Here is a 14,948-nt window from a genome sequence, read left to right on the forward strand (position 1 = left end):
TGTTTTCTTCTATTTTTGAATTTCTGACTCATATTTGGCAGTCATTAATTTTTGTACAACTTTATTAAGATATAATTGAAATACAGTAAAATACATTTCAGAGGTCTGATTTGACCAGGTTTGACTTACATATGCTCCTTTGAAACCATCTCCACATTCAAGATAAATACTTCCGACACCCACAAAAGGCTCTTCCTGCCCTTTTCTGTTCATTCCTTCCTCCTTTCTGGTCCCCAACTAACTCATGGTTGGCTTTCTACCTCTACACTTGAGTCTGCATGTTGTAGCATTTTATTTGTATTTTATGACCTTCACACTACACACTTATGTTGAGACTTACCGATGCTGTTGCTTGTGTTAAAAGTTCATTTCTTTTTCTTATTGAATAATATTTGTTTCCATGGTTTAATTATAATTCATCTATTCATTCTCCTGTTCATAGACATTTGCTTATTTTCAATTTGGGTCTATTACAAATAAAACCATTATGAACAGTTGTGAGCAAGGGTCTGTCTGAACCTGGATTTCCATTTCCCTTGGGTAAGAATTAGTAGTGGAATGGGTCATGGTATAGGAAGTGCACATTTACCTTTTCAAGAACTTGCCACACTGTTTTCAAAATTATGGGACCATTTACATTTATCTAGCAGGTCCAGTAACTGCACCTCCTCAGCAGCCTTTTCATTTCAGCCAATCTCATGAGATGGGGTTTTAAGTTTTTTCCTAGTGCCTCGTCATCTTGAGGATGCTTTCATTTGCTTATTTAATACTGATATGGTTTCACTGGTGATGGGTCTCTTCAAATCTTTTGCCTATTTTTAAAAAAATAGGTTGTTTGTCTCCTATTACTGAGTTCTGGGACTCTTTGCATCTTCTGGATATATGCATTGCAAATTTTTTGAGACAGTATTTCAAGGCTGGCTTTGAACTCATCATATAGCCCAGGCTGGCCTCCACCTCACCATCGTCCTGCCTCCACTGCCCAAATGCTGGATTATAGGTGTGAACTGCCACACCCAGCTCACCAATATTTTCTTTTAGTCTGTAATTTGCTCATTTGCTTGGTGGTATATTTTTAAGGGCAAAAGGTTTAATGTTGATAAAGTCTGATTTATCAATATTTTCTTTTGATTTTATATTTTGTGTTCTAAGAAATGGTTGTCTATCTCAAGTTGCAAAGATTTTCTCATGTATTTTTCCAGAAATTTCAGTTTTAGATTTTCTACTGGTCTGGACTGAATGTTTGTGTCTTACCCCCCCCACACACACACTCTAAATTCATAAAATGGGATTAGTGTCTTTATAGAAGAAACCCAAGAGAGGTGATTTCTCTCTTGGGCACATGAGGATCTAATGAAAAAAAGAAGGTCTGCACACTAGGGAGAGGGACCCTCGCCAGACACTGGATCTTGGGTGCCCTAACCTTGGGCTTTCTAGCCTCCAGCACTGTGAGAAACAGATGTTATTTCAGACACCCAGTTTACCGTACTGTGTTGTAGCTGCTCACATTGACTAGGATATACATTTAGGCATTGGTACAGTTTGTTGGATCTGTAATGCACCCCCCTCCACCCAAAGGCCCATGTGGTAAAGATATTGGGAGGTGATGGAAACTTTAATAGAGGGGAGGGGTAGCCTAGTGGGAGGTCTTTAGGTCATAGGGGTGTGCCCTTGAAACCCCGTCCCTTTCTGTCTGTCTCTCTCTCTCTCTTCTCTCTCTCAGTTTTCCTTCACCATGCACTCCTGCCATGGTGTACTGTGCTGCCACAGGCCTAAAAGTTGCAGGGCCAACTGACCATGGACTGAAATTTCCAAAACTGTGAGTCAAAATAATCTTTTTCTCTTTTGTCTCAGGTATTTGTTATAGTGACAGCTGACTGACACCGTTACATCATCAATTTTGAATTAATGTTTGTGTTTTAAATTTTTTTATTAGGATATATTCATTGTACAGGGGGGAATTGATGTTTACATATGTTGAGAAGTAGGGCTTTATGTTCAGTGATTTCCATACAGGTATCCTGTTAATTCAACAACAGGAAAAAAAAATAGCTGACTTGGGATTAACTGTTAGATATTAATGTTTGGATTAATACTGGATAAGGAAAATCAAAGGCAATAGGTCATTATACCCATTCATTCAATAAATATTTGCTGAGTATCTACCTATTAGTCTTAAAGTCCCTAGCAGACTCTGGGCAGACATGATGAATAAGATACAATCCTATCTTCAAATAGATTACATTTTAATTGTGAAGGTACTAAAAACTGTGGAGATAAATGCAAAAATAATTATAATGTAATTCAAGAAAAGTATATTAGAACTATTTTTCATACCATAGTCTATTTAAAAAGTAGCAGCCAACATTTAAAAACTGAAGTAGGGCATAACAATCAGAAGGGCATAACAATATGCACATTATCTTATAAAATCATATGCTAATTTCAATGTGTAAGTTACATTTATTGGGTTGCAATATAAAATAAGTTTTTCCTATAGATTTTGGTCAAGAAATTTTTTCTCAATCCTCTATGTTAAAGATATATTCCAAATGATAGGCAGTCCTATGAAAAGTACAACAGTCAACTGTCAGGGAGTTGGGGACATCGACACAGCAGGGATATCACATCTGAAGAGAGTCATGCAGCAGTGCTGTGAGTAGCACATTGCAAGGAAAAGGAACAGCAAGTGCCAAGTCCCTGAAGTATACACAGCCATGGCAAATTCCAGGAATGATAAGTTTTCTGTGCCAAGAGCAAAGAATGCCATAGTGTGGCCAGGGCAGAGTGGGTGGAACAAGACGAGGCCAGAAAGAAAGGCTGGGGAGATCCTGAGGAGAGCCTTTTGTGACATGCTGCTAAGATTAGCTTTGGTTTCTCCAAGCAGTCCAGGGGTCACCTTCATTAGACCCATCCTGCATCATGGTTCTTAAAGCGTGGCTCCTGGATTGACAGCATCAGTATCACTGGGAATGTGGTAGAAATGAAAATTCTTGGGCCTGCTGTAAACTTTACTGAATCTGAAACTTTGGGTGTGGAGCCCCATAACCTGTTTGTTCTTTTGTTTTGTTTTGTTTTTCTTCTTCTCTTCCTTCTCCTTTTCCTTCTCTTTCTTCTTCTCCCTTCTCCTTCCTCCTCCTCTTCCCTCCTTCCCCCTTCTTCATCAATCTTTTGACAGTGCTAGTGTTAGAACCCACAGCCTTGCAAATGCTATGCAAGCACCACTGAGCTACAGCCCCCAAATCCATAACGTGTGTTTAACCAGCTCTTCAGGTAATTCTAATGCATGTTCACATTTGAGAGCCACTGGAGCTGTCTGACTCCCACCCCAGGCCTGATACCTCCGGATATCTGGTGGAAGGAGCCAGAGTGCCATTGTATCAAACTTCCCCACGTAATTTTTTTTTATTGTTTTATTATTCATATGTGCATACAAGGCTTGGGTCATTTCTCCCCCCTGCCCCCACCCCCTCCCTTACCACCCACTCCACCCCCTCTCTCTCCCCCCCACCCCCTCAATACCCAGCAGAAACTATTTTGCCCTTATTTCTAATTTTGTTGTAGAGAGAGTATAAGCAGTAATAGGAAGGAACAAGGGTTTTTGCTGGTTGAGATAAGGATAGCTATACAGGGCGTTGACTCACATTGATTTCCTGTGCGTGGGTGTTACCTTCTGGGTTAATTCTTTTTGATCTAACCTTTTCTCTAGTTCCTGGTCCCCTTTTCCTATTGGCCTCAGTTGCTTTTAAGGTATCTGCTTTAGTTTCTTTGTGTTAAGGGCAACAAATGCTAGCTAATTTATAGGTGTCTTACCTATCCTCACCCCTCCCTTGTGTGCTCTCGCTTTTATCATGATCCCCACGTAATTCTAACTCTCTGTAAATTTTAGAAATGGTGTGTTGTTGATTGTGAATTTTAGGACACTAGAGAAAATGCCAGGTCTGAGGCATCAGTAAAAGAGGAGTGTCCAGAAAGGAAGATTGGACGAGAAACCCCAGTGGTTGTGATGAACATCAATTGATACATGTTATTTTGGCTGTCACCTCTCTTAAGGGAGGAAGTCACACTCCTCAGCATGGCTTAGAAGACCTCACACACCCTGCCTTTGCTTGCTCTCCCTCCCCTCCCCATCACTCTCCAACCCTCTTTCAGCTTCTATGAACGCACCAGTCTCTTTTCTGACTGGAAGCCTTTGCATCTTTTGTCGCCCCACTTCTTCTCCAACATGGCTCATTTTCAGGTCTCAACCTCAATATCACCTCTTCACAGAGGCCTTCCATGATCTCCCATCCAGAGCAGCTTCCTCTCATTGCTTTCATGCCATATCCTGTTTATGTCTATCAATATACACACCGTATTTGTGATTCCTTGGCTTGTACTTAATCACCTGCTTCCTCTGTGTTTGTCTGTCCCACCAGACTAAGAGCTGTCAGGACAAGAAACCTGTCTGCTGTGTTTGCTCCTGCTGCTACAGACCAGTTCCTGGCACAAAATCCAGTAAATATGGACTGTTCATCACTTAGATTAGGCTAATTACTGATGTCACATTAAATTTGCTTAAATTCCTTCACTGCATTAAAATGTCACTGAAAGTCAGGCACACATGTAAGCCCAGATACTCAGGAGGCTGAGTCAGGAGGATCACAAGTTCAAAGCCAGCCTGGGCAACCTAGCAAGATTCTGTTGCAGAGTAAAAAAATAATACAAGGACTGGGGGTTAGAGCTCAGTGGTAGAGCACTTGCCTACCGTAGGCAGCTATGGGTTCAATCCTTAGTACCATTTAAAAAAAAAAAAAAGAAAGAAAAAAATGTCACTAAAGTCAACAAATATTTCCTGAGCATTTAGTAACCTTTTGGGGTCTAGGACAGACTGTTTTTAGGCTCTCCAAAGAATACTAAAATCCAGGAACACTCAAGTAAGTCCCTTATATAAAATGGAATGGTATTGGCCTTTCTCCTCGTACCTTCCTATATACTGTCTCTAGGTTTCTTATACTTAATACAATGTAAATGCTTTGTATATTGTTGTCACACTGTATTGTCTAGGGAACTATGACAGGGAAAAAAGTATATGCATGTTTAGCACAGATATGATGTTTGCTCTCCAGTTGATGAGGACGATGGGTAGAGAGGGCTAAGCATGGGCTCTCAGGAATTGGTCAGGCCTGAGAATTCCCTTGAGTGAACTTTCTGTCCCAAGCCTGTGGATTTGCTGAAATAGGGTCAACCCTTCCCCACCAGCTCCATTCTTCTGGGGTGAGAATGCTAACAATCCCATGTGTGATTAGGCAATTGCAAAAGCCCAAAAGACAGCCACACTCAATCATCATGACTTCTCTTTGTCCCAATAGTGTTGAAGGCGTGGAATGTAAACAAAGATGAAACTAAACACATGGAGGAAAAAATGGAAAAATTGTTGGAAATGAAAAATTAAAACAACACAGATATTGATTTTTTTTTTATCCATCAAAATGACAAAAAAAAATCACCAACTCCACAAATACGTATCCACTGCTACACTTTAGGAAGGTGATAGACTTGTTGTCAAAAAAATCATTTGGCAATACTGATGGAAAATGTACCTGTCCAGCAATTGGTGTCCTAGAGAAACAGTGGTACATAAGAAATGAGAGACAGGGAGTAGCAGGGACAGCACAGACAATGACAGTAACACCAAAATATGCCAAAAGACTTGCTTAACATCCAAAAGACTTGCCAACACTTTTAATCTTGCCGGTCTTTTTTAATCTACAGTCTTCTGTCTTTTTAAATTAGCTTGTATTAATTACAGAAGTATTTCCAGAAATGCATGTAATGTACTTTGATCAAATTCACCCTCCCCCACTCTGTCTGTATTTTATAGAAGAGGTAACTGAAGTTTGAATTATCCAACAACTTCATTCACAGTAGAGAAAAACTGGGTAGTGCCAGATGCTATTCACAGAGGACAAGTTAAATATTATGCCATCTCTATTCTAAACTAGTAAGCAAAATAAGGTTTTCGTTCGTATCTGTAAAATAAAGTGGAAAGATCCCAGGACATACTGATGGTCCCGACTTGATGGTGGGTCCACGTAATGAGTTTTAAATTTCATGGTGAAGCAAGCAGAAGTGACTTCAGTTGAAACTGTCCCTGGAAGTTTGCATTTTTTCATCTTCCCCCAGGTGCAATACTCCCCCATAGTGCTGGGGAGTAGAAGATGCACGTGACTGTGAGGGGAGCAATGGGTGCTTGCAGTGCACTGTTGTGCTAGGTGTGATTACAGTGGGTTAGGTGATTAAATGCTTTTTTTTTTTTTTGCTACAGAGTCTCGCTGGGTATCCAGGCTAGCCTCAAACTTGCCATCATCCTGTCTCAGCCTTCTGAGGGCTGGATTTCCAGGTGTGCACTACCATGCTAAACTTACATGAAGTTTTGATGGATGATATTTTCAATTTAGGATGTAACCATACTGTATATAAGTTAAGGAGCATCTGCGTTAAAAATAATCAAATTGGAGGCTAGGCATGGTGTTACATACCTGCAATCCCAGCACTTTGGAGGCTGAGGGACAGTGAGACCCTGTCTCAAAATAAAAAAAAAATAAAAAAATAAAAAGTTAATGACCGAATATGTTTGGAGATTGAAAAAGGCTTCGGGCAGAAGAACCAGAGTAGAGTAAGCAGGTTAAGGAGCACAGGGAGGATGGTCAGGGCAGGCCTCCCTGAGAAGATGATACTGAAGCGGGGAGGGGATGTAGCTGTCCAGAAAGAGTGACTCAGACAGGAGGAGGAGCAGGAGTGTGCCCATCAGGTCAAGGTCCACCCAGTGGGCCAGTGAGCCTGTAGCAGCTCCAGAAAAGGGGCAGTAGGATGGGAGGTGATGGCATTAGAAGACAGAAGAGACAGAGCCTGCCTGGAGGGCCACAAGGACTATTGTAGGGGCTGTAGTTTTCACTCTGAGTCAAACAAAGACCAAGTTCAGGAGGTATGAGCAGAGACCTGACAAACACTTCTAATTACTAAGGGGACTGAATGGTGAACCCCAAAATATGTTATGCCTTAATCCATGGGGCCTGTGAATTTTACCTTATTTGGAAAAAGGGTCTTTGCAATGTCATTTAGTTAAGGATCCTTAGGTGAGGTTGTTCTGGGTTATGTGAGTGGTCCCCAAATTCAATACCAAGTGTTCTTTTAAGAGGGAGGTTGACAGATATTTGAGAGGCAGAAGAGGAAGAGGCAATGTGACCTTAGAGGCAAATGCTGTAGTGGTGTGGCCACAAGTCATTGAGTCCTGATAGCCACCAGAGGTGTTAGATAAGGGCAGCCCTAGGGACACCTCGGTCTCCAGAACTTTGCAGGAGTAAATTTCCATTGCGCTAAGCGACTCAGCTTCTGGTAAATTGTTACAGCAGTTTACAGGAAACTATTACGGGGGGAAAGCAATCTTACAGAGGAGAAATCTGGCAGCTACTTCCTTGGTCAAGTGATCTAAGCGTTATTAATAATGGGACAAATTGTACTGGGCGCCAGTGGCTCATGCCTACAATCCCAGCTACTCAGGAGGAAGAGATCAGGAGGATTGTGGTTCGAAGCCAGCCAGCAAACAGTCCATAAGACCTTATCTCAAAGAAACAAAAAGGGCTGTCAAAGTGGCTCAAGGTGAAGACTCTGAGTTCAAGCCCCAGTACTGCAAAAAAAAAAAAAAAAAAAAAAGTGGAGGGGAGAGGACAATTTGAAATGGTGTGCCATCCAGTGGGCTGGAATGAGAGGACTAGAACATCCATTTATGACATTTATGCCAGAGATGCATGACGGGAGTCTTAACTACGAGGAAATTACAGAAACCCGAAGTGAGGGACAGTCTGTAATTCTCATCTTCAATAGAATCAAGGCAGCAAAATTCAAGGAGACTCTGCAGAATTCAGTCAGTGACTAGATAACACACATGATGCTAGTCTGGATCTTTTTCTTATAAAGGGCACTTTTGAGTCAACTGGTGCAACTTAAATGAGGTCTGAGAGCAGATGGAGGGAATGTGTGAATGCTACTTTCTTGGTCTTACTGATAACATCCTGGTTATGCAGGAACATGTCTCTGTCTTAAGAATTACATACTAAAATTTTCAGGAGCTTATGGTAGGTATCTGTTCAGCAACTTCCTTTCAAATAGCTCAGGAGAAAATGCTCTTTGTACTGAATGGGCCTCTCATTAGTGTATGATGTTATTTCAAAAGACAAAGGAAACAAAACCACAAAGATGGTTTTTGCCAGTGTTAACCTAAGCAAGAACAATGGTGAACATTCATTAATTGGTTTAATTCTCCCAGCAAATCAGGGAGTGAGCCACCCCTATTAGCTTCAGTTACAGATAAGAAAACTGAGGTATTTTGACATTCATCGTTTACCTGAGGTCACACAGTTGAGAGGTGATAAGCTGGGAATTAGACCCAGGTGTGCCTGACTTTCTCTTTTTTTTTTTTTTTAACTTCTTTTATTCATATGTGCATACAATGTTTGGGTCATTTCTCCCCCTTCCCCCCCCTTACCCTCCCTTATCCCTTGCACCGGCAGAAACTATTTTGCCTTTATCTCTAATTTTGTTGAAGAGAGAGTATAAGCAATAATAGGAAGGAACAAGGGTTTTTGCTGGTTGAGATAAGGATAGCTATACAGGGAGTTGACTCACATTGATTTCCTCTGCATGTGTATTACCTTCTAGGTTAATTCTTCTTGAACTAACCTTTTCTCTAGTTCCTGGTCCCCTTCTCCTATTGGCCTCTGTCGCTTTAAAGTATCTGCATTAGTTCCTTTGCATTGAGGACATCAAATGCTATCTTGGTTTTTTGGGGGGTTTCTTGCCTATCCTCATACCTCCCTCATGTGCTCTCGCCTCATCATGTGCTCAAAGTTTAATCCCCTTGTAGTGTTTGCCCTTGATCTAATGTCCACATATGAGGGAGAACATAAGATTTTTGGTCTTCTGAGCCTGGCTGACCTCTTTCAGGATGATGTTCTCCAGTTCCATCCATTTACCTGCAAATGATAAGATTTCATTCTTCTTCATGGCTGAGTAGTATTCCGTTGTGTATAAATACCACGTTTTCTTAATCTATTCATCAGTAGTGGGGCATCTTGGCTGTTTCCATAACTTGGCTGTTAGGAATAGTGCTAAAATAAACATGGGTGTGCAGGTGCCTTTGGAGTAACCTGTGTCACATTCCTTTGGGTATATCCCCAGGAGTGGTATTGCTGGATCATATGGCAGATCTATGTTTAGATTTTTAAGAAGCCTCCAAGTTTTTTTCCAGAGTGGTTGTACTAGTTTACATTCCCACCAACAGTGTAAGAGGGTTCCTTATCTCCACATCCTTGCCAACACCTGTTGTTGTTAGTTTCTAATGATGGCTATTCTAACAGGGGTGAGGTGGAATTTTAGTGTGGTTTTAATTTGCATTTCCTTTATTGCTAGAGATGGTGAGCATTTTTTTGTGTGTGTGTTTTTTGGCCATGTGAATTTCTTCTTTTGAGACAGTGCTGTTTAGTTCAGTTGCCCATTTGTTTATTGGTTCATTAATTTTGGGAGAATTTAGTTTTTTGAGTTCCCTATATATTCTGGTTATCAGTCCTTTGTCTGATGTGTAGCTGGCAAATATTTTCTCCCACTCTGTGGGTGTTCTCTTCAGTTTAGAGACCATTTCTTTTGTTGAGCAGAAGCTTTTTAGTCTTATGAGGTCCCATTTATCTATGCTATCTCTTAGTTGCTGTGCTGCTGGGGTTTCATTGAGAAAGTCCTTGCCTATACCTATTAGTTCCAAGGTATTTCCTACAATTTCCTGTACCAACTTTAGAGTTTGGGGTCTGATATTAAGGTCCCTGATCCATTTTGAGTTAATACTGGTGTAGGGTGATAAACATGGGTCTAGTTTCAGTTTTTTGCAGACTACTAACCAGTTTTCCCAGCAGATTTTGTTGAAGAGGCTGTCTTTTCTCCATCGTATATTTTTAGGGCCTTTGTCAAAGACAAGTTGGTTATAGTTGTGTGGCTTCATATCTGGATCCTCTATTCTGTTCCACTGGTCTTCATGTCTGTTTTTGTGCCAGTACCATGCTGTTTTTATTGTTATTGCTTTGTAATGTAGTTTGAAGTCGGGTATCATGATACCTCCAGCATTGCTCTTTTTGCTGAGTATTGCCTTGGCTATTCGTGGTTTCTTGCATTTCCAAATGAATTTAATGGTAGATTTTTTCAATCTCTTTGATGAATGTCATTGGGATTTTGATGGGAATTGCATTAAACGTGTAGATTGCTTTTGGGAATATAGCCATTTTTACTATTTTGATTCTATCAATCCATGAGCATGGGAGATCTCCCACTTTCTATCTGACTTTCTCTTAACTGGTACATTTGAGTTTATCATATTTGATTATTGAATATTATGTGTGTATATTTGTGTCTATATGTTTGTATATGTATTAGGGTCTCTAGAAAAACAGAATCAATTGTGTGTGTGTGTGTGTGTGTGTGTGTGTGTGTGAGAGAGAGAGAGAGAGAGAGAGAGAGAGAGAGAGAGAGAGAGAGAGAAAGCTTCTTTTGGGTCCAGTGAGAATCCTGGATCCTATGGAATACCTACACTTCTAAGAAATTCCTGTTTTTATTCACACAGCTTAAAAACCACTTCCAGGACTATGGCCAGATGTCAGACATAATGAAGACACCTGGGCAGTCCCACCTTTGCCAGTTCACTCCTCTACCTCTGCTCTCAAGCCCAATATGGCTGCCAGCAGCATCACAGAAGTCACCTGCACCAGAGAAAACCACCCAGGGTCTTCTTGTATAGACCATTTGTTACCTGATTTCCACTAAAAAAAAAACCCCCAAACTGTCAACTTTGGAAACGTTCAGGGGAAAAGTGATCACTCATGGCTTGTGAAGCTACCCTCATACTTGTGCAGAAACTTTTATTCTTTTAAATTTCTTATCTCAGCTTCATGCTGGCACTCATTACAGTACACAAATAAAGACTTAAAGGGATGGGTGAAGACCACGAGAATCAAAGAAACTCCTCACCTTTATATGGTGATATTTTTAAATGTTTTTTAACTGACACATAAAAAATCATATATGTTTACGGGATGCCGTGTGATGTTTCGGTACATGTAAACATTGTACAATGTTTAAATCAGTTAAATATCTATCTCCTCAGATATTTATCATTTCTTTGTGGCAAAAACATGCACATTCCTTTACTATAGCTTTCTGAATTATATAGTATATTATTTTCTCTAGTCAACCTGTGGTGCAGTTCTACACAGAACTTCTTGCTCCTGTCTAACTATAAATTACTACCTGTTGTTCAACCATTCCTACTTGTTCCTTCCTCCTATGTTCCCCAGTCTTTGGTAACACTAATCTACTCTTAACATCTATGAGGTCAGCTTTTTAAAAATTCCTCATATGAGCAAGATCACATAGCACTTGTCTTTCTGTGCCTGGCTTATTTCACTTAACCTATGAACTGATCCCAGTTCCACCTATGTTGTCACAAATAGTGGAAATTCATTCTTTTTATGGCTGAATAGTATTCCACTGTGTATATGAACCATATCTTCTTTATTCTTGAATTATTTGATGGAGTCTTAGGTTGTTTCTATTTCTTAGCTATTGTGAACAGTTCTGCAATAAACATGGGGGTGCAGGTGTCTCCTCCACAGTCTACTTTCCTTTGGCTACATACTCCTTAGTAGGATTGGTAGATCATATGATAGCTTTAATGTTTTGAGGAGCCTCTATACTATTTTCCATGATGACTGCAGTAACTTGCATTCCCAGCAACAGTGTACAAGGCTCTCTTTTCTCCACGATCTTCTCCAAGGCTTATTATCTTTAGTGCTTTTTTATAATAGCCCTTCTTACTGGGGTGATGGGTATCTCACTGTGTTTTTTATTTCTGTTTCTCTGATGGTTAGTGATGGTGAGCATTTTTTCATATACCTGTTGGCCACTTGTATCTTTTAAGAAATGTCCATCTAGGTCTATTGCTCATGTATAACTGCTTTTTTTGTTATCAAATTTTTTTCTTCTTGAATTTTATGTGCTGGACATTAGCCCTTTGTTGTCCCCTTCTACAGGTTGTCTCTTCATTCCATCAACTATGGCCTTACCCAAGCAGATATCTTATGGTATTTTAACCTAGCCTGTTCCCTGTTTTCCATCCCATGTGGACTGGATGTTGGTTTTTCTAGATTTTCCTGAATTTCCTCTCCTTATCTCAGAAGGACAGCCAACTCCAGCAATTCCCCCTGGGGTTATAAAAAGATCCTCCCATATGTTCTCCGAAGCAGTACTGGCTATTTTCTCTCTTTCCTTTCTTTTTCTGTCTTTCTGTCTCTACCTTCCACCACCTACTCTGTTTCTTCTCTGAGTTCTGGCCTTTTTCCTACACACCCACCCACAGTAACCTGCCAGTCTGTCTGCATGTTCATAGTTGTCCCCTGCATTAGAGCAAGAGCTCTAGGGGGAAGAAAGGGGGAGAAACTGTGCATTCTCTTCTCCTCAGCACCTAGGCCCAGTGACCCAGCTAACATCATTCCCTTTGCCTGGAGAACTCTTCTCTGGATACAAATCATTTCCAGTCTTTCAGTGAGGCCCTTCAAAAGAGCAACTTCTACCCCAGCCTGAAAGAGATTCCACAGGTCTCGGTACACTTGATTCCTACCCTTGCCTTCCACCTTGCCTTAGGTTCTCCATTTACCTTATCTCTCCAAGCATTTTGCAAATTCATGAGGACAAGAAAGTGTTTGGGACATCAGATGCCAGTCTGGGTTTGAATCATAGGTCAATCCCCTGCCTGTGTAGTTGTGTGACTTTGGACAATTCATTTCATCTTTTTAAACTTCAGTTTTCTCTTCTGGTAAGTGGGGACAGTATTACTTATACGATTTTGTAAGGATTAAATCAGATTTCATGTTTTTCGTTTTTGAGATACGGTCTTGCTATGTAGCCCAGGCTAGCCTTGAACTTGAGATCTTTCTGCCTCCTGAGCACTGGAATTATCATGCTTGGTTTAAATTAAAATAGTGTTTAGCAGAGTGTCAGACAGAAAGAACTTAATGCATATTCATTGTTACTATTTAATTTCTTATTTGCTGCATTAGTTTTCTATTGCGGTATAAGAAATTATCCTGAAATTTAGAGGCTTAGAACAAGTATAACCATTGCTGTCTTTCATGGCTTCTTTGGGTCAAGAATTAGGAAGAGGCTTGGATGGGCCAATCTGGGGTGGGATCTCTCCTAAGACTTTGCTCCTATGGCAGTGAGGACTGCAGTCACGTGAAGGAATTCCCAAGATGGAGACTCCACTTTCAAGACCTCGGCTCTTCACTATGCGGACCTTTCTATAGGACTGTCCAACGTTCCTGTGCCATGCAGCTGGCTTTGCCCATCAAGTCCCCAGTGAACAACCTGACAGTCTAAGGCAGAAGCCCCAGGGCCTTTTATGAACTTGCCTTAGAAGCCATATGGCATTCCCTCTGCCATACGCATTGGTTATCCTCTGATGCCTTGTGGGAGTAGACTACACAGGGGTATAAATGCGTGTACTCAGAACCATTAGGCGCAATTGTGGGGGCTGGCTTCGGCATTTTCATTTTATTTTCCTCTGAGGGAATTAGCAAGGCTTAGTTACTAAGGGACTCTAGCAAAGCAGACCACTGGTATATGTGCTGCCTAGAGAAGAGGTTTCACAAAGAAGGAAGAAGTGAACCAAAGGAAGTCCTTGGCAGTATTTCTTACCTCTTTCTCCCTTTGCAAGCTGGACTTCCAAACACCAGATCAGGTGACAGAAGACAAAGTACACAGAGCAATGATAGCCTAAGGGAATCAGGGAAAGCATTCCAGGAAGGGTGGTGTTTAAGCTGAGGCCTGCCTTGTGAATGGACGGTAGCTCAGTGAATGGAGACAAGGAATCTTCGAAGAGGAAAACTGTACATGAAATGAGAGAAGAGGGCAGGGGAGTCCCTCAGTGGTAGAGCATTTGCTTTACATGCACAGGGTCCTAGATTCAATCCCAGTACCACCAACACTGAAGAGCCAGGTAAAAATTCAATTTGACCAAAATTTCAAGTGATGAAAGGGGCAAAGCAGAGTGGAAGAAATTAAGTTGGTTTGTTTTCTAATAGAAAGTTTCACTAGAACTTATTTCAACAATGGAATTTTCTTTAACTGTGCTATACAATACAGAAGCCACCAGCCACATTGGCTATTAAGCCCATGAGAGGCAGCTGGTGCCACTGAGGAAATGGATTTTACTGATGACCTCAGAAGCTGAATTTTAAATTTTACTGAATTTTAATGAAGTTAAATTTAAATACCTGCATATGAATTGTACAGCACAGTCTGAATAGTAGACAGGGTGCCAGAGAGCAGGCCAGGCTAAGGTTTGCTCTGGAGGCAGTAGACCCTTCAGATCACAAGGGACCACCATAAGCTAAACCATAAGCACAGTTAAGTCCTAAACCATAAGCACAGTTAAGTCCTGGTCAAAGAGCTGGATGGTAACTCTGTTACCTCTCCCTGCCAGGCTATTTATAATTGATCAGGAAGCTTTGTACAGTAAGAGTCGAAAGACACAGAGATCTGGTTCTCAGATGGCAAAATTTGGTAGCCATGTTTTGGGTGTGGATTTTTTTTTTTCATTGCATACACCTACCGCCTAGTGTCAAGGTCATAGTCACTAAGTTTTAAGAGGAATTAATAATGAAAGACAGGGCTGTAAAATAGGTACAGTGTGTGCGTGGGGGGGTACTTGTGGGAGAGGAGAAGGTGAATGGAAGAGATGAAGGTGAGGGAATATGGTTGATGGGCTTCATATACATATATGAAACAGAACAAGGAAACCTCTTGCAACTGCTTTAAGTAGGGTGGAGAGGGGATTGTGGGCAAGGAGATGGTGAAGAGATCTAACCAAT

This window comes from Castor canadensis, chromosome 10 (assembly GCF_047511655.1).
Source record: "Castor canadensis chromosome 10, mCasCan1.hap1v2, whole genome shotgun sequence".
Lineage (NCBI taxonomy): Eukaryota > Metazoa > Chordata > Mammalia > Rodentia > Castoridae > Castor > Castor canadensis.